Source organism: Dendrobates tinctorius, unplaced genomic scaffold, assembly GCF_039654945.1.
Source record: "Dendrobates tinctorius isolate UK_male_01 unplaced genomic scaffold, ASM3965494v1 ptg000091l, whole genome shotgun sequence".
Lineage (NCBI taxonomy): Eukaryota > Metazoa > Chordata > Amphibia > Anura > Dendrobatidae > Dendrobates > Dendrobates tinctorius.
This window is the reverse complement of record NW_027361759.1, coordinates 5,799,342-5,823,974: the sequence shown is the minus strand read 5'-3', so window position 1 is coordinate 5,823,974 and position 24,633 is coordinate 5,799,342. Positions and strand designations below refer to the sequence as shown.

The window sequence follows — 24,633 nt, the reverse complement described above, 5'->3', positions numbered from 1 at the left end:
TACAACTCTTGATGAATTCATCTAGGAGTGCAGTGATCATATTTACACCACAGGTGTGTCACAGAATTTTATACCATCAGGCTATGAAGAAAGAATAACTACATTTTAACCACAAAAAAATTAGTTTTAGCCCAAGATTTTACATTTTCACAAGGAGAAATGGGTAAAAAATGGCACAAAATCTGTCTCACAATTTCTGCTGAATGTAGAAATGCTCCATATGTGGCTGTACAGTACTGCTTAGCCATACTGATAGACATGGAAAGGATGTAACAATATTTGACTCCTGGAGCGAAGATTTTCCTAGAATAGTTTGTGGACTACATATACAGAGCCTTTATGTGGTAGAAGAACAGAATCCTCCCTCAAGTGACCCCATTTTGGAAATTATACCCCTTTGGGAATTTATCTTCAGGTGTAGTGACAATATTGACTCCATGGGAGTTTTCCAGAAACAAGCAGCAGTGGATGTTACTGAGTAAATTGCAAACTGCCATTGTAGCAACCAGTACGCTTAACGCTGGGCGGTCATCGCTTACAGAAATGCCAAACGTGAACGCTAAATGTGGTTTAGGCACACTGGGTCTCAGAAGGGAGGGGGACATTTGGACTTGAGAGCGCAGAATTTGCTGGATTTCTTTTGGATGCGGAAAAGCCGTAGCGCTTTTCAAAAACCTTTGTGCTACCAGTACCATGGGAGCATCCTATATTTCCATTGACAGATACAGTTTTGGCCAAAAGTATTGACACCCCTGCAATTCTGTCAGCTAATACTCAGAATCTTCCTGAAAATGATTGCAAACACAAATTCTTTGGTATTATTATCTTCATTTAATTTGTCTTAAATGAAAAAAACACAAAAAGAATTGTCCTAAAGCCAAATTGGATATAATTCCACACCAAACATAAAAAAAGAGGGTGGACAAAAGTATTGGCACTGTTTGAAAAATCATGTGATGCTTCTCTAATTTGTGTAATTAACAGAACCTGTAACTTACCTGTGGCACCTAACAGGTGTTGGCAATAACTAAATCACACTTGCAGCCAGTTGACATGGATTAAAGTTGACTCAACCTCTGTCCTGTGTCCTTGTGTGTACCACATTGAGCATGGAGAAAAGAAAGAAGACCAAAGAACTGTCTGAGGACTTGAGAAACCAAATTGTGAGGAAGCATGAGCAATCTCAAGGCTACAAGTTCATCTCCAAAGACCTGAATGTTCCTGTGTCTACCGTGCGCAGTGTCATCAAGAAGTTTAAAGCCCATGGCACTGTGGCTAACCTCCCTAGATGTGGACGGAAAAGAAAAATTGACAAGAGATTTCAACGCAAAATTGTGCGGATGTTGGATAAAGAACCTCGACTAACATCCTAACAAGTTCAAGCTGCCCTGCAGTCCGAGGGTACAACAGTGTCAACCCGTAATATCCGTCGGCGTCTGAATGAAAAGGGACTGTATGGTAGGAGACCCAGGAAGACCCCACTTCTTACCCTGAGACATAAAAAAGCCAGGCTGGAGTTTGCCAAAACTTACCTGAAAAAGCCTAAAACGTTTTGGAAGAATGTTCTCTGGTCAGATGAGACAAAAGTAGAGCTTTTTGGGCAAAGGCATCAACATAGAGTTTACAGGAGAAAAAAAAGAGGCATTCAAAGAAAAGAACACGGTCCCTACAGTCAACCATGGCGGAGGGTCCCTGATGTTTTGGGGTTGCTTTGCTGCCTCTGGCACTGGACTGCTTGACCGTGTGCATGGCTTATGAAGTCTGAAGACTACCAACAAATTTTGCAGCATAATGTAGGGCCCAGTGTGAGAAAGTTGGGTCTCCCTCAGAGGCCATGGGTCTTCCAGCAGGACAATGACCCAAAACACACTTCAAAAATCACTAGAAAATGGTTTGAGAGAAAGCACTGGAGACTTCTAAGGTGGCCAGCAATGAGTCCAGACCTGAATCCCATAGAACACCTGTGGAGAGATCTAAAAATGGCAGTTTGGAGAAGGCACCCTTCTAATATCAGGGACTTGGAGCAGTTTGCCAAAGAAGAATGGTCTAAAATTCCAGCAGAGCATTGTAAGAAACTCATTGATGGTTACCGGAAGTGGTTGGTCGCCGTTATTTTAGCTATAGGTTGTGCAACCAAGTATTAGGCTGAGGGTGCCAATACTTTTGTCTGGCCCATTTTTGGAGTTTTGTGTGAAATGATCAATGTTTTGCATTTTTGCTTCATTCTCTTTTGTGTTTTTTCATTTAAGACAAATTAAATGAAGATAATAATACCAAAGAATTTGTGTTTGCAATCATTTTCAGGAAAAAACTGAGTATTATCTGACAGAATTGCAGGGGTGTCAATACTTTTGGCCACAACTGTAACGGACCTGAGTGAGGGCTTGCTTTCTTTGTGGATTGAGTTGAAGTTTTCCTTGGGAACACTTTACATAATGTTTGTGATCACATTTATCTGGCTCTCTACACTGAGCACTTACTTTGGGGTTTTCATTTAAATCGCTGAATGATGTGATTCAGATGAAATCTCCGAGGGATCCATTCACTATGACACATCAGAGTAAAGGCCCCGTCACACGCAGCAATCTCGCTAGCGAGATCGCTGATTTTGTGATGCCACAGCGATCTCGCCAGCGAGATCGCTGTGTGTGACGCGGATCAGCGACCAGCCCCCCTGCCGGTTATCGCTAATCATGCTCGATCGGCCTGGGCCATTTTTCGATCGCTGGTCTTCCGCTGGCCAGCGCGCATCACTGCGTGTGGCAGCGAGAGACCAGTGATCAGCGACGCTGGTATCTAATGTAAACAGCGGGTATCCAGGAGTAGCGCGGCTCCTGGATACCCGTTGTTTATCTTGGAAACCGGCATCCAGCGTCGCTGATCCTGATCGCTGGAGGGGCTGTCTTGTGACAGCTCACCAGCGATCAGCCTAACGATGTCCCAGCGATCCCATCATGCCGGATTGTTGGTGGGATCGCTGGGATATCGTTATGTGTAACGGGGCCTTTAGGCTGCGGTCACACTATCAGTATATGTTAAGTATTTCTCAGCATTTGTAAGCCAAAACCAGGTGAGGAACAATCAGAGGACAAGGTATAATAGAAACAAGTGCACCAATTCTGCATGTTTGACCCACTTCGAGTTTTGGCTTACAAATACTGATGTGAAATACTGACTAAATACTGATAGTGTGGCTGTAGCCTTAGGGTCCCGTTATATTAAGCGATGCACCAGCGATCCTGACAACGATACAACCTAGTCAGGATCGCTGGTGCATCGCTAAATGGTCGCTAGTGAGCTGCCAAATATGCAGATCTCACCAGCGACACAGCAGCGATAAGCGATCCGTTGGCAGTCGCTGTTACCTTTCACACCGCAGCGATGACGACTTCCGCCTGCGTCCATGCGTCCTGCGTCGCCAATGACGTCGCTCGTCGGCGCCGAACACAGCGATGCGCGCAGGCCAGCGGAACGCCAACAATCAGAAAATGGCCTGGGACATTCGAGCATGATCAGCGATATCCAGCGGAGGGGGGGGGGCGGTCACAGCTACGTGTCATACAAAGCGAGATTGCTAGCGATATCGCTGTTGCGTCACAAAATTGAGAAAGGCCCTTTACTCTGGACTCCATCTTGCCTCTGTTCAGCTTTTTTCATCTTTTCAAAAGTGCACAAACTGTGCCGTTTCTCGTATAAGTGATTATACGACTTTATTCTTTGGGTCGGTGCGATTAAAGCGATACCAGATTTATATTGGGTTTTTAGGTTTGGCTGCTGTCAAACACTAAAAAACACTTTTTATTGCAAAAACTATGCATCACCACATTTTGAAAGCTATAATTTTTCGATATTTAGATCTACAGAGTCATTTGACGACTTTTTTTTTTTGCGGGACGAGTTGACATTTTTACTGTTTTTGGTTACATAACATTTTTTGATTGCTTTCCATTCTGATATTTGGGAAACAGAATGAACAAAAACCATCATTTCACAATTTGTTTCTGGGCTTTTTTTTTTTTTTGCCGTTCGCATGTGGTAAAATTGATAAGGTAGCTTTATTATTTGGGTCAGTACAATTACAGCGATACCACATTTATAGATTTTTTTTATGTTTTGGAACTTTTACACAGTAAGAACTTTTACAGAACAAATAATTATTTTTGCATCAGTTTATTCTGAGATCTATACCTTTTATTTTTCCACTGATGGAGCTATATAGCAGCTTTTTTTGCGGGACAAGATGACGTTTGTAGAGATACCATTTGTATTTACATTCGTCTTTTTGATCGAGTCTTAGTCCACTATTTAGCAGTTGATATGATGAAAAAGTATATGGTTTTCCCCCTGTTTTTGTTTTGTTTGCTTTTTTTGCGGTGTTCACTGAAGGGATTAACTAGTGGAACAGTTTTATTGGGTGGGTTGTCACGGATGCGGCGATACCAAACTTTTTTTTTTTTTTTTTTTAACATAAAAATAGAAATTTATCAGTACAATGTATATACAGGTGCTTTTCACAAAAATAGAATAGAATCAAAAAGTTAATTTATTTCAGTTCTTCAATACAAAAAGTGATACTCATAGTATGTAGAGTCATTACAAATAGAGTGATCTATTTCAAGTGTTTATTTCTGTTAATGTTTATGATTATGGCTTACAGCCAATGAAAACCCAAAAGTCATTATCTCAGTAAATTAGAATAATTAACTAAAAACACCTGCAAAGGCTTCCTAAATGTTTAAAAACGTCCCTTAGTCTGTTTCAGTAGGCTCCACAATCATGGGGAAGACTTGACAGATGTCCAGAAGGCAGTCATTGACACACTCCAGGAGGGTAAGCCACAAAAGGTCATTGCAAAAGAAGCCGGCTATTCAGAGTGCTGTATCCAAGCATATGAATGAAAAGTTGAGTGGAAGGAAAAAGTGTGGTAGAAAAAGGTTCATAAGCAACTGAGATAACCACAGTTTGTGCTACACATAGCAGTGCTTGAGTCCTGCTATGTGTAGTAGAATTGATCATCTGCTAATTGGCCACTGGGCGGTGCTCATATCAGAGCGGCCATGACAACCACAGGGGTCTCCTGCAGACATGTATATATGTGTGTGTGGGTATATATATATATATATATATATGTGTATATATGTGTGTGTATGTGTATATGTGTATATATGTGTGTGTGCGCGCGCGTGTATCAAGCCCCGCCCCGCATTATGTAATAATGGTTGCCATGGCGACGCTGATGTCATAATGGGTTGCCATGGCGACTATGATGTCATAACGGTTGCCATGGCGATGATATTATCATAATGGGAATATGGGCACGGGACTCTGGGTTGGAGGATATGCATGATGGGTATATGGGCACGAGACTATGGGATGATGTGTGATGGTATATGGGCACTGGACTATCCGATGGCGGATATGACTGATGGTTATATGGGCACGGGACTATGGCATGGAGGATACATGTGATGGGTATATGGGCACTGGACTATGGGATGGAGGATAATCATAATTTGTTATAACTAACCACAGATAGTTACTAAGCCCGGGCAACGCCGGGCTCTACAACTAGTATATATACATACGTCACAGGTCGTGAAAGGTTTAAGGGAACATGTATGTCATATCAATGATTTCCAGTGGAGTAAGGCCACATTCACACATCTGTGGGTCAGCATTACTGTCCATGGTTCTCCTAATTCAAACTCAACAGCCTCAAAAGGCTGCTAATGTCTGGTCAGATAGGGTGCGCCGATCGCAGGCGCCGCTGTCCGCTAGGAGGCGGCGCTACAAGCAAGGGGCGGGCACGCTGGGCAGAGAGCCGGCTCGGGGGCGGAGCTACCCCCGGCCGTGCGTGCGCTTAAAAAGCGCTAATGTGAAACCAGCCTTAAATATCAGCTGAAGAAAGCCAAGTTCCACTCAATGCAGCCACAATAATGTCACTTGTCAAGTCAGGAAAACAGGGCTGCCTTCACAGGCTATTTTATTATGTTTTTTCTCTAGAATAAAATCTTGGACCCCAAATAGTTTACATTAAGTTTAATAGACAAGCACTGCATTTGAGAAAAGTCTCAGTGGGAATAGGGCCCATTCTCAGTTTAGCTTTGCAGCTGTAATTTTTCTGAGTACCGTAAACCTTTAGTAATTTATACATGCAAATTTAATGTAGAAGAACAATCTATAACTAGATGTGTATTTCCTGAAGGAAGTACAGATAGTGGTTTGAAATGGTGCCCGGGCTGCCCCTTTAAGAGAGACTTGCCTGCTGCCCCTGCAAGACATTCAACTCAGGATCCGTTTTAACTGTGAGTGCCTCTCAGGGGCCACTTTGGCCTCAGGGTCTGATTTGGTGGGTGGGTCCCCTCAGGATCTGATTCCTTGGCCTGGGCTCCTCAGGGCTTGAATTGTTGGCGGGGATCCCTCAGGCTCCGATTTTGTGGGTTGGGGCCCCTCAGCCTCCGATTTGGAGGCCGGGGTGGCTCAGCCTCCGATTTGGAGGCCGGGGTGGCTCAGCCTCCGATTTGGAGGCCGGGGTGGCTCAGCCTCCGATTTGGAGGCCGGGGTGGCTCAGCCTCCGATTTGGAGGCCGGGGTGGCTCAGCCTCCGATTTGGAGGCCGGGGTGGCTCAGCCTCCGATTTGGAGGCCGGGGTGGCTCAGCCTCCGATTTGGAGGCCGGGGTGGCTCAGCCTCCGATTTGGAGGCCGGGGTGGCTCAGCCTCCGATTTGGAGGCCGGGGTGGCTCAGCCTCCGATTTGGAGGCCGGGGTGGCTCAGCCTCCGATTTGGAGGCCGGGGTGGCTCAGCCTCCGATTTGGAGGCCGGGGTGGCTCAGCCTCCGATTTGGAGGCCGGGGTGGCTCAGCCTCCGATTTGGAGGCCGGGGTGGCTCAGCCTCCGATTTGGAGGCCGGGGTGGCTCAGCCTCCGATTTGGAGGCCGGGGTGGCTCAGCCTCCGATTTGGAGGCCGGGGTGGCTCAGCCTCCGATTTGGAGGCCGGGGTGGCTCAGCCTCCGATTTGGAGGCCGGGGTGGCTCAGCCTCCGATTTGGAGGCCGGGGTGGCTCAGCCTCCGATTTGGAGGCCGGGGTGGCTCAGCCTCCGATTTGCAGGCCGGGGTGGCTCAGCCTCCGATTTGGAGGCCGGGGTGGCTCAGCCTCCGATTTGGAGGCCGGGGTGGCTCAGCCTCCGATTTGGAGGCCGGGGTGGCTCAGCCTCCGATTTGGAGGCCGGGGTGGCTCAGCCTCCGATTTGGAGGCCGGGGTGGCTCAGCCTCCGATTTGGAGGCCGGGGTGGCTCAGCCTCCGATTTGGAGGCCGGGGTGGCTCAGCCTCCGATTTGGAGGCCGGGGTGGCTCAGCCTCCGATTTGGAGGCCGGGGTGGCTCAGCCTCCGATTTGGAGGCCGGGGTGGCTCAGCCTCCGATTTGGAGGCCGGGGTGGCTCAGCCTCCGATTTGGAGGCCGGGGTGGCTCAGCCTCCGATTTGGAGGCCGGGGTGGCTCAGCCTCCGATTTGGAGGCCGGGGTGGCTCAGCCTCCGATTTGGAGGCCGGGGTGGCTCAGCCTCCGATTTGGAGGCCGGGGTGGCTCAGCCTCCGATTTGGAGGCCGGGGTGGCTCAGCCTCCGATTTGGAGGCCGGGGTGGCTCAGTCTCCGATTTGGTGTGTCGGCCCTTTAAGACTCATTTGGGTGCGCTGGCCCTTTAACAATCACTTTGGCGCGTTGGCCCTTTAAGAGCTAGTTTGGCTCACTGGGCTTCTTCTATATCAAATTTGGCGGACATTCTCTCTCAGGGGCATGTGTCATGTGATGAAGCTAGATTTGCATTTGTGCTGTGGGTTTCGCTTTAAGAGCTGATATTATGTGGCAGAGGCTCTGTGCTGGGGTTCAAGTGAAGTTCGTAGGCGTTGGCATAGTAACTGGGTCTGCCTGCGCATATCAGTGAGCTCAACTGTCATTTCAATCGCCTCAGGGCACGTTTTGCCATTTCCTATTGAAAAGCATTGGAGACAGTGCATTCCAATGACGGGAAAAAAAATTTTCAAACGCAAATTGCGCAAAAACTACAAATCCGATCGACACGAAAAATACTTAGCACACCTCTCATGGACACTGGCTTCGAAACGACACCTCAACGGAGTCTGTGCGTGTAGCGGTTCGGGCCGCATTAATTGCGGAAATCAACTTAATAATAATAATAAGAAGAAGAAGAATAAGTTAGCAGCGTTCGGATTACAATATGGTGGTTTTTTCAAACCACTATAACAAGCATTCAATTAATTTCATAGAATATGACGAAGAACCACTACATCTAAAATTCAATGTATATTCGCTATAGATTTAAACATTGACCTCCACCCAGTTCAGAATATTACACAAACAGAAGAATGATACTTAATATTACATGATCACACAAGTGATATGGAAGTCTGCGCAGCTGGTCAATATTAGCTAATGCACAGCACAGGGGAAATGGGACAACTGTCAGTCATAATGCATCTCCTAAGACGAGGGCTTTCCTTGTGTCTAGACCACAGCTGTGCAGATTTTAGGTTTTCTCCTGCATTTGTGGTTCCCCGATTTCCTGACTACCTTAATAGATTTTATTGGACCAAATTTTTTTTTTTTTTTAACAAGATCCAGCTTTGCCTTTCCATTAAATCCTTAAAGCGAACTTAAACCCCTCTGTATGCAAGACTTTTTTTTCAGTAGTATAATACAAGTGTCAGTCCACCATGATATTTTGATACTTGTTTCTATCTTATTCTTAGGTTAACAAAACTGAACAGATGCATTGTACATGACCAAGTCATCACCGCAACATACACATCTTATACATGTGTATCTATACACACATACATACACTTATATACATACACATACAGTCATGGCCGAAAGTGTTGAAACCCTTGAAATTGTTCCAGAACATTAAGTATTTCTCCCAAACATTATTGCAATTACACATTTTGTTATACACGTTTATTTCCTTTGTGTGTATTGGAACATACAAAAAGAAAATTGGACACACAACCCCCAAAATGGGTAGCACAAAATTTTTGACACCCGCAATTTAATTCAGTATTTGGTTGCACACAATTTGGCATAAATAACTGCAATCAATCACTTCCTATAACTGTCAACAAGCTTCTTGCACCTCTGAATTGGATTTTTGGACCTCTATTTTGCAAACTGCTCCAGGTCTCTCATATTTGAACTCCTTTGGTAAACTTCAGATTTCATGATGCCGTCCACACAGTCAAGGCACCAAGTGACAGAGGCAGCAAAACAATCCTAAAACATCCTTGAACCTCCACCATATTTGACTGTAGGTACTGTTCTTTTCTTTGTAGGCCTCATTTAGTTTTCGTAAAAAGAAAAATGATGTGCTTTACCGAAAAATGTTATCTTCGTCTCATCTGTCCACAAGACGCTTTCCGAGAAGGATTTTGGCTTACTCACGTACATTTTGGCAATTTTCAGTCTAGTGTTATGTGTCGATGTCAGCAGTGGTGTCCTCCGGGGTCTTCTATCATAGCATTTTATTTCATTCAAATGTCGACTGATCGTTGACGCTGATCACCCTGAGCTTGCAGGACAGCTTGAATTTCTTGGAAACTTGATTGGGGCTACTTATCTACCATCCAGACTATCTTGCGATGCAACCTTTCATCAATTTTTCTTTCCCGTCCAGGTAGATTAGCTACAGTGCCATGGGTTGCAAACTTCTTGATTATGTTGCGCACCATGGACAAAGGAACATCAAGATCTCTGGAGATGGACTTGTGACTTTAAGATTGTTGACGTTTATCAACAATTTTAGTTCTCAAGTCCTCAGACAGTTCCTGGCTCCTCTTTTTGTTCTTCATGCTTAGTGTGCCAGACACAGACACACAATGCAAAGATTGAGTCAACTTCTCTCCTTTTTATCTGGTTTCAGGTGTGATCTTCATATAGTCCACACCTATTTCAATGCCCATTTTGGCAGAGCTGGGAGAAAATGGAGTGAAAATGCCATAAAGTAACATTTTTGTAGTATTTCTTTTTGAGACTTTTCAAAGCAATTTACACCAGAATTATCGGATTGTCTTTCGGGGCCTAAATGTTCAGTGGGATCAGTTGAACAATGGAGGCTGTGTTCATACAAAGCAATTGGTTCAAATGCAATTACGATAGTTTTTCAAACAGAAACTGCCAAGGTTTTCCTAAGCAAAGCCATTTCAGGAAAAAGCTGACTGTTTTGACATTTCATCCATATACTTTAAACTACAGCAAGTGTACTGATAAACGGTTTTTGAACCCTGAAGTGGTTAAAAGTAGTGAGAAGACTGAACATATACACAGCAATGTAATTGTTAAAATGCTGCGTATTATATTTCTTTTTGCTGCGATTTTGCATTGTGTGCACATAGCCTTTTTTGGGAGTTTTCGGAGGCGTTTTTTTTCCCCTGGATTATTTAGGCTATGTGCCCACGGTGCGTGTTAAAACGCACACCAAAACCAGACTCCTTCCCAGAAATCGCGCGTTTTTTTCCGCGCGATTTCACCGCGATTTTGCCGCGATTTTCGTGTGCGATATTCAAGCACTTTCCAAGCGATTTGAAGCATCGCTTGGAAAGTGATTGACAGGTTGGTCACACTCGTCAAACATAATGTTTGACAAGTGTGACCAGGTTTTTACTATTGAGGCCGCCTATGCGGCATCAATAGTAAAAGATAGAATGTTAAAATGCTAAAAAAAAAAAATCGGGGTATATTTACCTAACGGCGTCCCGCTCTGCCATCCTGGCCTCAGCGTTCCCAGTAATGCCTTGCGAGACCTGTGATGACGTAGTCTCGCGTTGCTATAGCGATCTCGCGAGACCGCTAGTCACGCGAGACTACGTCATCACTGGACCGTGCCGCAAGGCATTACTGGGAACGCTTAGGCCGGGAATGCAGCGCGGGACGCTGGAAGGTAAATATACCCCGATTTTTTAATTTTTAATTTTTTTTTTACAGGGGTATGGTGTCCAGGGCCTGGAGGGCAGTCTCCTCTCCTCCACACCGTGGGTACCAACCGCACATGAGACGCTTAACTTCCCGCATGGTGGGCATAGCCACATGCGGGAAGTAAGCGATTCTCATGCATTCCTATGGGTGCGGAATCGCGTCAATTCTTTGCGATTACACACAAAAGAATGAGCATGCTGCGATTTTTTCCGCGATGCGACTCCGCCGCGGAAAAAAGCGCAGCACTAGCACAGCATGTGCGGAATGCCATAGGAATGCATGGGGTGCGTTCTGTACACGATTTTTAAACGTTTTCGCGCTGAAAATCGCGGCAAAAACGCTTAAAAAATCGCTACGCGAGCACACAGCCTTAAAAGCATTTTGGAAGAGTTTTTTTTCTTGAAGTGTTTTATTGCAGCCTTTTTAATTTGACAATGTCTGGTTTAGATCACATTCTATTAGGATCCACTTCAAAGAAGGGTGATGCACTCTTTTTTCCCCCCAGAGTTTTTCAACATCTATTTAGGAAAAATAAAAAACACTGAAAAAAAATCTGTGAAGAACCGAACCTCATAGTACTGCATAACCTCGCTTATACGTCCGGGGTCACACAGTACGGTGTCCCCGCTTTCATCAACATGAAATTCCGCACCTCTTGGGGATACATAAATGTCAACTTGGCACAGACATCCCCTGTCTACACGGGCACAGGGAGTGAGAAAGGGTGGCACAACACTTGCTCACAATCCTGACAGGCTGAGAGACCCCTTTCATTAGCACCAGTGAAACAGAGCCTTGCGGGTAAAACTGGCACCAATTCCTCGTTAGATATAAGCCTGGTCCGTTTACAAGATTATATTGGGTTAGAAACCAGCCCCGACAGCATGTGATGTTAAATCGAGAATATGAAACGTGTGGCTCGACGTAAAAAAGCAGCCCAATGTTAAATTTGATATTTAATCGCCTTAAGGGCATGCTAGACAAAACACTATATACACTGTGGATATACATATTTGATGGTCAGATATGCTGTGCAACCACATGGGAGTAGTGGGGTGCCAGTGATTTCCGGTTTCTTACAGAGAGCTTAGAGCTGATGCTCCCAACATAGTGATCAGTACTAGTGAAGAGCTAACGTGCTCTGATAGCGTGCTGTCCGTGCACACTCGAGGAACGTGCCAGCCGAGCAGCATTACCCGAGTATCATGACGCTGCAATTCAGGTAAGTGCAGGCTCCACAAGATGGCAGTAGAGTGGAAGCAGGACTGCACCTAAAACAGAGCTGGCCTGCAGTGCAGCGGCAAGACTACCACAGGTGGCAGTAGAATAGTCAAACAAGCGGGTCAAATCCTAGACTGTAGCACAGTACCAAAGGAATAAGCAAACTCACGGTCAGAGACAAGCCAGGGAATCAGCAACGGTCGGAAGCGAATAAGACAAAAGACAGAAGCAGGTCAGGATAACAAGCCAAGTCAAAACTGGGGAATCAGCACACTAAAGGGAAACACTGAGTCAGGATGGGAACAGGGGAAAACAGAGACATGGGATGAGATAGCAAGCATAGCAGGACCGATCAGAGCAATCAGAGTTAGCTACAGCAGCCCAAGGCAAAAAAACTATAACTGACATCGCCTGCAGGAAGCAGCAGTGATAAATAGCAACCCTGAACCCAGACTGAGGCTGAGGAAGGTTAACCCCTACATGACCAGACCAGGAAAAAGGAAAAACAGGACTCAAACCCCAGTCTGGATCATGACAGCGAGCATGCTTGGGCGTATACAAGATCATTTCCTTCTTATAGAAGAGTTTTCAGTTAAGTAGCCAGGCAGCTCTTTAACACTAGTGTGTGCACACGTTGCAGATTCTGCTGTGGAATTTTCCACGCAGATTTTGCTAAATCCGCAGGTAAAATGACCAGCGTTTTACCTGCAGATTTAGTGCAGTTTTTGTGCGGATTTCCCCTGCAGTTTTCAACCTGCAGATTTCTATAATGGAACAGATGTGCACACGTAGTTTTTTTGGTGTGCGGATTTTGGAGAGAAAACCGCAGGTAAATCCGCAGGACAAAAGTCCTGCGGTTTATCTGCGGTTTTACACCTCATAATGGATGAGGTGTAAAACTGCAGCGTTTCTGCACCAAACAATTGACATGCTGCGGATTGTAAACCGCGGAAAAATCCGCAGCATGTGCACTGTGTTTTTTTTTCCATTGAAAATAAAGGTACTGTACAACGCAACAGAATCTGCTGCGTTTCCGCAGAGCCAAAACCGCTGCTGAAACGCAGCAGATTTCATTACGTGTGCACATACCCTAAAACTGCAGCAGAAATGCACAAAAGAAGTGACATGCTGCAGATTTAAATCCGCACCGAATCTGCACGGAAAAATCTGCAGCATGTGCACAACGTTTTTTGTTTTACATAGCCTTAAATGGTACTGTACATCACTTGCAGTTCTGCAGGGCCAAATCTGCGGCAGAACTGCAGAAGAATCCGCACCGTGTGCACATACCCTATAACTTCATACTAACCAAATCCCCATATCTGCAGGTAAATGGCTTATTTTTTTTTGCACAGGTTTTATTCCTTTAAACAATAGAAACCTTTTCAGGCCAAGTTCTAAATGGAAGTACAGTTATTCCATATTCAATGTGTCAAACAAGTATCTTTGGCATCTGCATATATGCCTCCACTCTCTGTATTGCTTAAGGCTATTTGATTATGTTTGTTTAGACTTCATTCCCGGAGGATGGCATGCATCAAAACAAGAATACCAAATTTATGAGGCAAGGATTTGATTTCGGTTAATATAACTTTTCCACAAAGTAGATATTGACTAAATAGGATTTTAATCGTAGCCTGTGGAAAGACTAAAGATATGTCCGTGCATTATGGTTAAGCACAATATTCATATGCAAATGTCAGAAAATACTTAATGGCAACCTGTCTCCTCCAGAAACTCTATTTACGGATTTAGTGGTAATCTGGAGATAAATGGCAATAAATCCTGCCTGGCTTCCTTAGGGTGTGTGCACACACTGCGGATTCTGCTGCGGATCCGCAGCAGATTTGGCCGCTGCGGATCCGCAGCAGTTTCTGCTGTGGTGTACAGTACCATTATTCCTTATGGGAAATGGAAACCGCTGTGCAGACGCTGCGGAATTTTCCATGCGGATTATCTGTGGTTTCTAAACCGCAGAAAGAATTGACATGTCAATTCTTTCTACGGATTCCGCAGCGGTTTCCTATCTCCACCATTGTGGAGATGATAAAACCGCAGGGCAAAACCGCAGGATAATCCGCAGGTCTTTTGACCTGTGGATTTATCTTCGGATTTTGCAAAATCCGCGCGGATGAATCTGCAGCAGATTCCGCAGCGTGTGCACATACCCTTACAGGAGCAGTAGCTAAAGGGAGATAATTAACATCCTCCCTGCAGCTGATCACTTCAGGTCATAGCGGCGGTCCACAGCCTGACACACACACACCGCAGAGCAGGCTGTCAATCAGCATGCTGGGAAGTGATAGCTGCTCACTCACTGTATTGGTTTCCTACACTGCACCAATGACTGGAAGCGAGCGGCTACAGGGAGAAAATAACTTCAACTTCTTCCTGTAGCTGTTGCTCCGATAAGGCAACCAGGCAGAATTTAAATGCAATTTACCTGCTCATTAATCCTTCATCTGTAGGTACACAGTGTTTCTCAAGCTAACAGTTTCCCTTTAAGTATACACTAAAATGGTACTGCAAGGTTCTGCCAAAGGACAACTCACCATATCTTGCTTAGGCTTTGGATATTTAGAGTAAAGTGAATAGCCCTTGAAAAGCAATATGAAGGGGTTCACAGTAAGTGTAAAATTATGTTATTGCTTAAACTGAAATTGTTAAGTGTGGCAGTTAGCAGCAGCTATCCTCCAGTGACTTTGTACTCACATAATCCTTAACACAATAATATATATATATTTTTTTTTTTTTTTTTTAAAAGTGACGGGTCGGGAACTGCTGGTGATCTTTGGTGCATTTAGACATTATTTGTCACTGTTGTAAGGCTCTGTTCACATCTTAATTCTAGATTCTGCTTTATAAATTAAAGTAACAACACTCGGTAAAATCTATCAAACAACACATACAGCAAGGGTCAGACTGACCATCTCCTTGACTTTGATTTCTGAAGAGGTGTGCCATCATGTTGCTAGGAATAATAGCATCACATGAAGTGCCATTTTTTCAGTTAAAGACGTATCAGACACAGATGTGGATGTAGGCCTAGTCTTACAATTTTGAAAATATAATGCCTTGCTATTCCACCAAAATTCTATGAAGGAGCCTGTCAAATCAAGTAGGAAACATTTAAAAGAACCTTACCACATATGTATTGCTGCTGAACTACAGACAACTTAAATCAGCCAATGGCAGCATTATTGCAGTGAAATTATTTAGATAATACATACTTTGAAAAGTCTTCTAGGGATTATATGTCTCAGAAGACTAGACTAGGCAGGGCTCCGTTGGCCTCTCCCAGCCTCGCTCTCTTAGACTGACCGGTCTGTCCCTTTATGTGCACACATAGTGAGAGACTTGTGTGCACATAAATTATTAAACAACATGTATGTCAGTACCTGGATAAGAATGAAGTGATTAAACAGAGTCAGCATGTGTTTGTAACTAATAAGTCATGTCAGACTAACTTAATTTCCTTCTATGACGGAATCACTGATTGGGTGGATCAGGGAAATGCTGTAGATATAGTATATCTTGACTTCAGCAAAGCATTTGACAAAGTATCTCACACAATCTTTATTGAAAAAATGACTAAGTATGGAATGGACAAGGCAACTGTTAGGTGGATTCATAACTGGCTTAGTGATCGGACCCAAAGAGTGGTCGTAAATGGCTGCACATCCAGTTGGAAGAATGTCTCAAGTGGGGTACCACAGGGCTCTGTCCTGGGCCCTGTATTGTTCAACATCTTTATCAACGATTTAGGTGAAGGAATTGAGGGTAAACTGATTAAATTTGCTGATGACACAAAGCTAGGAGGGATAGCTAATGCTAGAGAAGAGAGAGAGAAGATTCAAAAAGATATAAATAAACTGGAGCAGTGGGCAGCAACTAACAGAATGGTTTTTAACAGGGAGAAATGCAAAGTACTAGATCTGGGCAATAAAAATGAAAAAAGCATATACAGAATGGGAGGAATAGGACTAAGCAACAGCACATGTGAAAAAGACTTGGGTATACTAATAGATCACAGACTGAATATGATTCAACAGTGTGATGCAGCAGCAAAAAAGGCAAATGCAATTCTAGGATGTATTAACATAAGCATACAGTCTAGATCACGTGAAATCATTATTGCCCTCTACTCCTCTTGGGTCAGACCTCATCTGGAATACTGTGTCCAGTTTTGGGTGCCACATTATAAAAAAGTCATCAACAAACAGGAGCAAGTTCAGAAAAGAGCGACCAGAAAGGTGACCGGTCTGCAAACCCTGTCTTATGAGGAAAGGTTGTAGGATTTGGGAATGTTTAGCCTGCAAAAGGGAAGACTGAGAGGAGACTTAATAACTGTCTACAAATATCTCAAGGGCTGTTGTGACATACAGCCCAGAGTCCGGTTGTCACAGTGACATTACCTCCCTCTAAGAGGTGAAGTCATGCTTGGAGGCAGAAAAGGGACCCCATGCCAGGCAGCATAGATTTAATCACAAATTCCTGCTGCAGGTCAGAAAAGGGAGATGCCTTATAAATTCTGGCCGGCAGATGGGCTTGGCGAGTCAGCTAGAAATCAGCTGAGGGGGATGTCATGGAAACGAAACAGCTGTGAGCTGTGAGGAGAAAGGACAGTTTAAACGTGAGGACATGAGGTAAAAAGATCTTTCTGGAAGATCCTGTGAGAGGAAGACAGGGAGCTGATCTGAGAGGAGCTCAATAGGCAGAGCTGATCTGTGAAGAGGGAAAGGACAAGGGCAGAGACTAAGACTCTAGGGAAGCTAAAATACTGCATATAGCAGACCCCTGAGTGAAGCGCTAATAAAGAGAAAAGACATCAGAGTCCTAGGCTGACAGGAACTGTCTAATACTTCATTTTCATTTTTACTACATAAATACCACACAACTTTCCCCTATTTTTATTACTGGACGCCTCTGGGGCACGGACCGGGTTGCCGCCGCCGTGACACCGTCCCCCATGGAAGCCGAAGGGCCCGGTACAGAGTACCCCCAGGCCCCGCGGGCGCTCCACTGTCACATTGCAGAAGGATCATCTTTATTCTCATTTGCACAAGGAAAGACTAGAAGCAATGGGATGAAACTGAATGGGAGGAGACACAGATTAGATATTAGAAAAAACTTTTTGACAGAGTGATCAATGAGTGGAACAGGCTGCCATGAGAGGTGGTGAGTTCTCCTTCAATAGAAGTCTTCAAACAGAGGCTGGACAGATATCTGTCTGGGATGATTTAGCGAATCCTGCTTTGAGCAGGGCGTTGGACCAGATGGCCCAGGAGGTCCTTTCCAACTCTTCGATGCTCCGATTCTATGATTCTAGTGGAGAGGGGCAGGGAAAACCTGATGAGGACCTTCCTTGGACTAGTCATCTGAGATGGATAGACCCAGCCAAGCTTTTCAAAACATGTTTTCTTTGAACTGCTAAGGTGTTTCAAAGTAAAACATACCAGACTGCAATAACACAGCTACGCATGGTTAAGGCATCATGACTCTCTCGTCAGGCTAACTTTAATTATCGGAGAAAAATACTTAGCACCCATAGAACACTGCAGACCATCAAGAAGATATCATCCCCACCTTTCGGACAACTTCACACAAATATGATACCGGCTTTAAACATTGTGAAGTCAGTATTTGCATCTTGTCATTAACAATGGCAGCCATCACCTATAAGCTATCCTAGCTACATGGTTACATTAGTTGCTCTTTCATGCCGTAAGGATATCATTGTGGTCTAAGGGTTATGGTTACCACTGTTTGGCATCCATCATTGCCTCTGTATAACGCAGAAGCCTTATTCTCCTTACAGAAAAATAATGTTAAAAGGAGACAAATAGGTGATGCTAACAAGACTTTTATGGTAATGTAGCTGGAAGAACACCTTTGCATTCTAATGTGGCTAGCCTAGATGTAGTTTTCCAGCCATGGTCTCGGAGCTCCGAGCTAGTTCTACGCAGCCTACAATAGTTTAATTTACCGAACAAAAATCAAAGACAGACAGCCAAGAGTAAAATGTAAATGTCTTTGCTCTTTAAATGAGACCAGCAGAGAATACAACTTTAGCTCCAGGCTAAGTGGCTATTTATGCCTCAGTCTTGTGCTATAATGCATCTTTGGGAATGGCTAGAGATGTACAGTTGGTATAGATGAGGGGGGATAAAAAAAATAAGGCTGTGGTCTAGTAATAGGATAGGGAGAGAATTCTAACACTGCATTCACACTTGTATACACTCTCTATTTCATAAATGGACAATACAATCAGAGTTTCATTGATCCTTACACACAAGTTTTCAAAATGGATCCTCGTGTCCAAACCTCACCCGTATAGTGGATCTGATTTGGTCATTAAAGTCTATAGGGATCTGTTAGAATGGGTGAGAAACAGATGGCATCATTTTTATTTTGGTGGTGTTCTGTTTTTTATTGATCCATTTTTAAAGGGAATTTGACAGCAGATTTTTGCTATGTAATCTGAGGGCAGCATGAGATAGGGGCTGAGACATTGATTTCAGCAATGTGTCACTTATTAGGCTGTGTACTATTGTTTCAATACAATGAGCGTTTTATTAGCAGGAGAGGAACACTACAGGATTAGAGTTCACATGCATCCTGGTCCTTCTCTGCCACCAGCACTCATGAGCAACCTACTGCCAATATACAATGTACACAGAAAGCTGCTAATTAGGGGTGTTTGCTGGGTTAGCTTTCTGACCTCTACTGCATGCTATAAAAATTCTGATTGTATCAAAACCGTTGCACCCAGTTAGCCAAGTGACATATCGTTGAATTCAGTGTCTCTTTGCTTACATCATGCTGCTCCCAGATAAGGAGAAAACACCTGGTGACATATTCCCTTTAAGAGTCAATGAAAAAAACCCTACAACAGTCTACCTCTTTCCCTTTTTAAAGGCAGATAAGGATTTTTTAAAAAAATGATGCCACATGGATAGAAGATGGAGGCTATATGGATGGCACATGAGAGAAAAATGGTCAGCTGTACATGGATGGATAAATGGAAATAGAACTGTGAAGGTAGTTGGATTTACAGGCATGAATGAGGCTGTCAAGTTTGGGTAGAGGCCTGTGGCTGGTTCATGCATCGCGGTCCATGGGTGTGCGAATCTGGCCTAAAGATGAGAGATTTTGGCACCAGATGAGTGGATAAGCTGAGTGGAACTGTTAAAGGAAATCTGTCACCCCATTTTAGCCCTATGAGCTGCGGCCACTGCCATCAGGGGCTTATCTACAGTATTCTGTAATGCTGTAGATAAGCCCCAGATGTAACCTGAAAGAGAAGAAAAATGAGCTATATTATACTCACTCAGGGATCCGGCCCGGTCCGATAGGTGTCGCGGTCCAGTCTGGCACCTCCCATCTTCTAGCGATCATGTCCTCCTTCTTACTTCTGCCACGGCTCCTGCGCAGGCGTACTTTATCTGCCCTTTTGAGGGCACAGCAAACTACTGCAGTGTGCAGGCACCAGACCTCTCTGACCTTTCCCGGCGCTTGCGCACTGCAGTAGTTTACTCAGCCCTCAACAGGGCAGAGTAAGTGCGCCTGCGCAGGAGCTGCGGCAGAAGTAAGGAGGACATCATCACTAGATGGGAGGCGCCGGACCGCGACACCCATCGGATCGGACCTCACTCCCCGGTGAGTATAATCAAACTTGTTTTTCTTCTCTTTCAGGATACATCGGGGGCTTATGTACAGCATTACAGAATGCTGTATTTAAGCCCCCGATGGCGATGGCAGCAGCTTATAGGCCAAAAAATAGGTGACAGATTCCCTTTAAAGGGGTGGTCCAAAGGCAAAATCATTTTCCTCCTAACTTCCTATCTATTCAACACCATACATATTTTCTAATATACTTGTATTAAAAATTCCCTACCTACACAGTTTGTCTATTATTTTTTTTTTACTTCCTGTCTGATATTGATTTGTTTGAAACAACTGAATGCAACCTGGGAGACTCAAATGACGCTTTAGAGCAGGGGGCAGAGCCTGCGGTCACTGTCACAGCCTCTGTCACCTCCCTGACCAAAGCGTCATCTGTGACACTCGTTTTAGGCGCTGGTCCCTGCTCTGTCCAGTGTGCCATCTCTTTTGTACAATGTTCGCTTTGTTGTCAGCTTAGATGAATAGTAGTAAGTTGGCAGCAGAGAGGTGTCAGGATACTCGGCAGAGACCAGTGAAGTCACCTGCATGGAACAGTGCTGGTCTCCTGCAAGCCGACAACTGAGCAGACACTGTGCACAGGAGAAGAGACAGCACGCAGGTGACACGAGTGTACAGGGGACAGAGGGGCCCATCCCCTGAAAGGAGCGTCACTTTTGACGTTTCAATTCAGAGAGGAGACAGAGACTCACAGTGACTGTAGCCTCTGCCTCCTGCTCTGATGATGCTTCGTTTGAGTATCCCAGGATGTACTGAAAAAAAAAAAAAGGAAAGAAAAAAGTCAAACAGATAGTGTAGTTAGGGAATGGTGGGGAATTTATAAATAAAGTATATTAGAAAATAGCATCAAAAATTGCAACAAATAGGGAATTTGGAGGAAAAAGACTGCCTTCTGACCACCCCTTTAAGTTGTGCTGTTTTTTGCACACTAATAAGTTAGCTTGATATAGGGCTCATGCAAACGACCGTGAATTTCAATCCAATCACAAATTGCAATGCACGGGCTGGCCACGTTTCTCACAACCAGAGAGTCTGACAGCTTCATATATTTCTATGAGGCTGTCATGCTCAGGTTGGGAGACCCGCAACTAGGCCATATATTAGCGTTCTTTGCTCTGTCAATTTCACGGACATCTGCATGAGCCCTTAGGTTACATTCTCATGATGAGTATTTGATGAGTTTTTGGTGTTGAAAATTTTCTGCAACATTTCAGCACATATTAGGTACATCAGATTACTTGTGTTATTTTGTACCATAGTATTTTTACAGTGTTTGTATTGCGACTGACTCCGCAGTTTTTGGCTCTAGTCATTACGTCATGTGTTTGGCTTTGGCAAAACTCATCAAATACATTCATGTGTTGTTTACATGCGTTTTTACCTGTGCATTTTCTACATCTATGGCAATTTTTGGAAAAAATCTGCACATAAAACTCACTGTATACACAAGATAAAATGACATGCTATGGATTTCAAAAATGCACCGACGGTCAACTTACAGTGGGGGAAAAATAAGTATTCAGTCAGCCACCAATTGTGCAAGTTCACCCACTTAAAAATATGAGAGAGGCCTGTAATTGACATCATAGGTAGATCACAACTATGAGAGTCAAAATGGGAAATTTATTTTGCAAATTATGGTGGAAAATAAGTATTTGGTCACCTAAAAACATGCAAGATTTCTGGCTCTCACAGACCTGTAACTTCTTATTTAAGAGGCTCCTCTGTCCTCCACTCGTTACCTGTAGTAATGGCACCTGTTTGAACTTGTTATCAGTATAAAAGACACCTATCCACAACCTCAAACAGTTAAGGCCCCGTTATATTTAGCGATGCACCAGCGATCCCGACCACGATATGACCCGGTCAGGATCTCTGGTGCATCGATAAATGGTCGCTAGTGAGCTGCCAAACAGGCAGATCTCACCAGCGACGCAGCGATGCTCGGCGGTCGTTACTTACCTGTCAGACGCAGCAATGATGACCGTCTTCTGCCCGCTTCCATGGCTCGCTCGTCGGCGCCAGCAGGAAGCAGACAACGAGAAAACGGCCCAGGACGTTCTCGCGCGATCACCGATATCCAGCGGGGGCCGGTCGGAGGTGAGTGTCACATGTAGCGATAACAAAATCGGTGATGCTTTAGTGATATCGCTATGTGTAAAGGGCCTTTCACACATAGCGATATCGCTAAAGCGTCACCAAACTCCACTATAGTGAAGACCAAAGAGCTGGCGAAGGACACCAGAAACAAAATTGCAGCCCTGCACCAGGCTGGGAAGACTGAATCTGCAATAGGCTAGCAGCTTGGTGTGATGAAATCAACTGTGGGCACAATAATAAGAAAATGGAAGACATACAAGACCACTGATAATATCCCTCGATCTGGGGCTCCACGCAAGATCTCACCCCGTGGGGTCACAATGATCACAAGAACGATGAGCAAAAATCCCAGAACCACACAGGGGTACATAGTGAATGACCTGCATAGAGCTGGGACCACCATAAAAAAGGCTACCATCAATAACACACTACGCCGCCAGTGATTCAGATCCTGCAGTGCCAAATGTGTCTCCCTGCTTAAGCAAGTACATGTCCAGGCCTGTCTGAAGTTTGCTAGAGAGCATTTGGATTATCCAGAAGAGTATTGGGAGAATGTCTTATGGTCTGATGAAGCCAAAGTAGAACTGTTTAGAAGAAACAAAACTCGAGTTTGGAGGAGACAGAATAATGAGTTGAATCCAAAGAACACCATACCTACTGTGAAGCATGGGGGTGGCAACATCATGCTTTGAAGCTGTCTCTCTGCAAAAGCGACCAGGACGACTGATCCGTGTACATGGAAGAATGAATTTGGCCATGTATCGTGAGATTTTGAGTGCAAACCTCCTTCCATCAGCAAGTTGGGTCTTTTAGCATGATAATGATCCCAAGCACACCACCAGGGCAACGAAGAAGTGGCTTCGTAAGAAGCATATGAAGGTCATGGAGTGGCATAGCCAGTCTCCAGATCTCAATCCCATAAAAAGCCTTTGGAGGGATTGGAAAGTCCGTGTAGCCCAGCGACAGGCCCAAAACATCACTGCACTAGAGGAGATCCAAATGAAGGAATGGGCCAACATACCGCCAACAGTGTGTGCCAACGTTGTGAAGACATACAGAAAACGTTTGACCTCTGTCATTGCCAACAAAGGATATATGACAAAATATTGAGATTAACTTTTGTTAATGAACAAATACTTATTTTCCACCATAATTTGAAAAATAAATCTTGTCAAATCAGACAAGCTGATTTTCTGGATTTATTTCCTCATTTTGACTCTCATAGTTGTGGTCTACCTATTATGTCAATTACAGGCTGCTCTCATCTTTTTAAGTGGGAGAACTTGCACAATTGGTGGCTGACTAAATACAGTTACGTACAGTGGGGAAAACAGTAAGACACTAATTTTTGTGCAGTGAAAATATGCAGCGTCACAAACTCCCCAAAATTCTTCGTGACAACTTGGACCAAGGCAGATTATAGAAAGTTTAAGCTATTAAGAAACAAGTCTAAAGGTACACTAGGACAATCTGTTTTGTAAACCATCAGAGAACATCTCCCATATTGCTAAGGAAGGGGGTGAGGTGAATACAAAGCACTGATTACGGAAAACTAAAAACGCAAACCGTAATGAATGGTCTCAACTGACCAGATTTTCCCAGTATTTCACAGGCTTTTCTAAATGTTGTCAAGCAAACGCTAAACGTGTGAACATGCTTTTTGTCCAGCAATGGAGTCTTGCGTGGTGAGCGTGCATACAGCCATGGAGGCTGAGTGCATTGTTTATAATTTTCTTTCAAATAATTGTACCTGCTGATTCCAGGTCTTTCTGTAACTCTCCACAGGTGACCCTTGGACAACTCTTTTGAAAATTCTTTTCACTCTGTCTAAAACCTTGCGGGAAGCACCTGGTGGTGGCCAGTTTATTGTGAAATGTTGTTCTTTCCACTTTAGGATTATGGCTCAAGCAGTGCTCACTGGAACCTTCAGTAGTTTAGAAATCCTTCTGTTATCAAAACAATCAGAATGTTTTGCAACAATAAGGTTGCGAAGGTCTTGAGACAGCTCACTGGTTTTAACCATCATGAAATGTTTCTTGTGTGGCACCTTGGCAATGAGATACCTTTTTATAGGCCATCAGTTGAGCAAGCTGATATTTTTCACTAAGTGGCAGGATTGCTTCCTAATTACTGATAGATTTCAGCTGGTGTCATGACTTTTCACGGATTTTTGCACCTATCTTTCTTCAATACTTTTTTCTTGTGTCATTTTTCATTATTACACATAACTTGATTTATGGACATCTATGGTATGATTTCTTTGCCTGTGTGGATTGGATGGGTTGTTACCGACATCTGGTGAGAATTTCATGTCAATACCACTTTAGAAATATATTTATTTAGAAAGCTTGGGACATGTTCAATACTTATTTCACCAGCTGTATATGAGTCAACAAAGCACCCCAAATTTTTGCATTTTGAATCTGAGAGCTGAACATTTTTTTTTATTTTTTGTTATCAAACTAGATAGAGCGAGACGTCTCCTCCCCTGAAATTGTAAAAAGAACTCCAATGATTGAAGGAGTCATCTGATGTGGTTTTAAAACTCAATAATGGAGTGGGAAAATAAAATGGACTCACATTACAAACTTTTGTCCTTTATTTTAAGTATACGTTCCATCAATGCAAAATAGATTACCATATATA

General features: G+C 44.0%; 1 protein-coding gene across 3 annotated transcripts in view; it reads right to left on the bottom strand.

Moving 5' to 3' along the window:
• Positions 1–24,633, bottom strand: part of GPM6B (glycoprotein M6B) — a 224,795-nt gene that overhangs the window by 116,498 nt on the left and 83,664 nt on the right. The window lies entirely within an intron of this gene.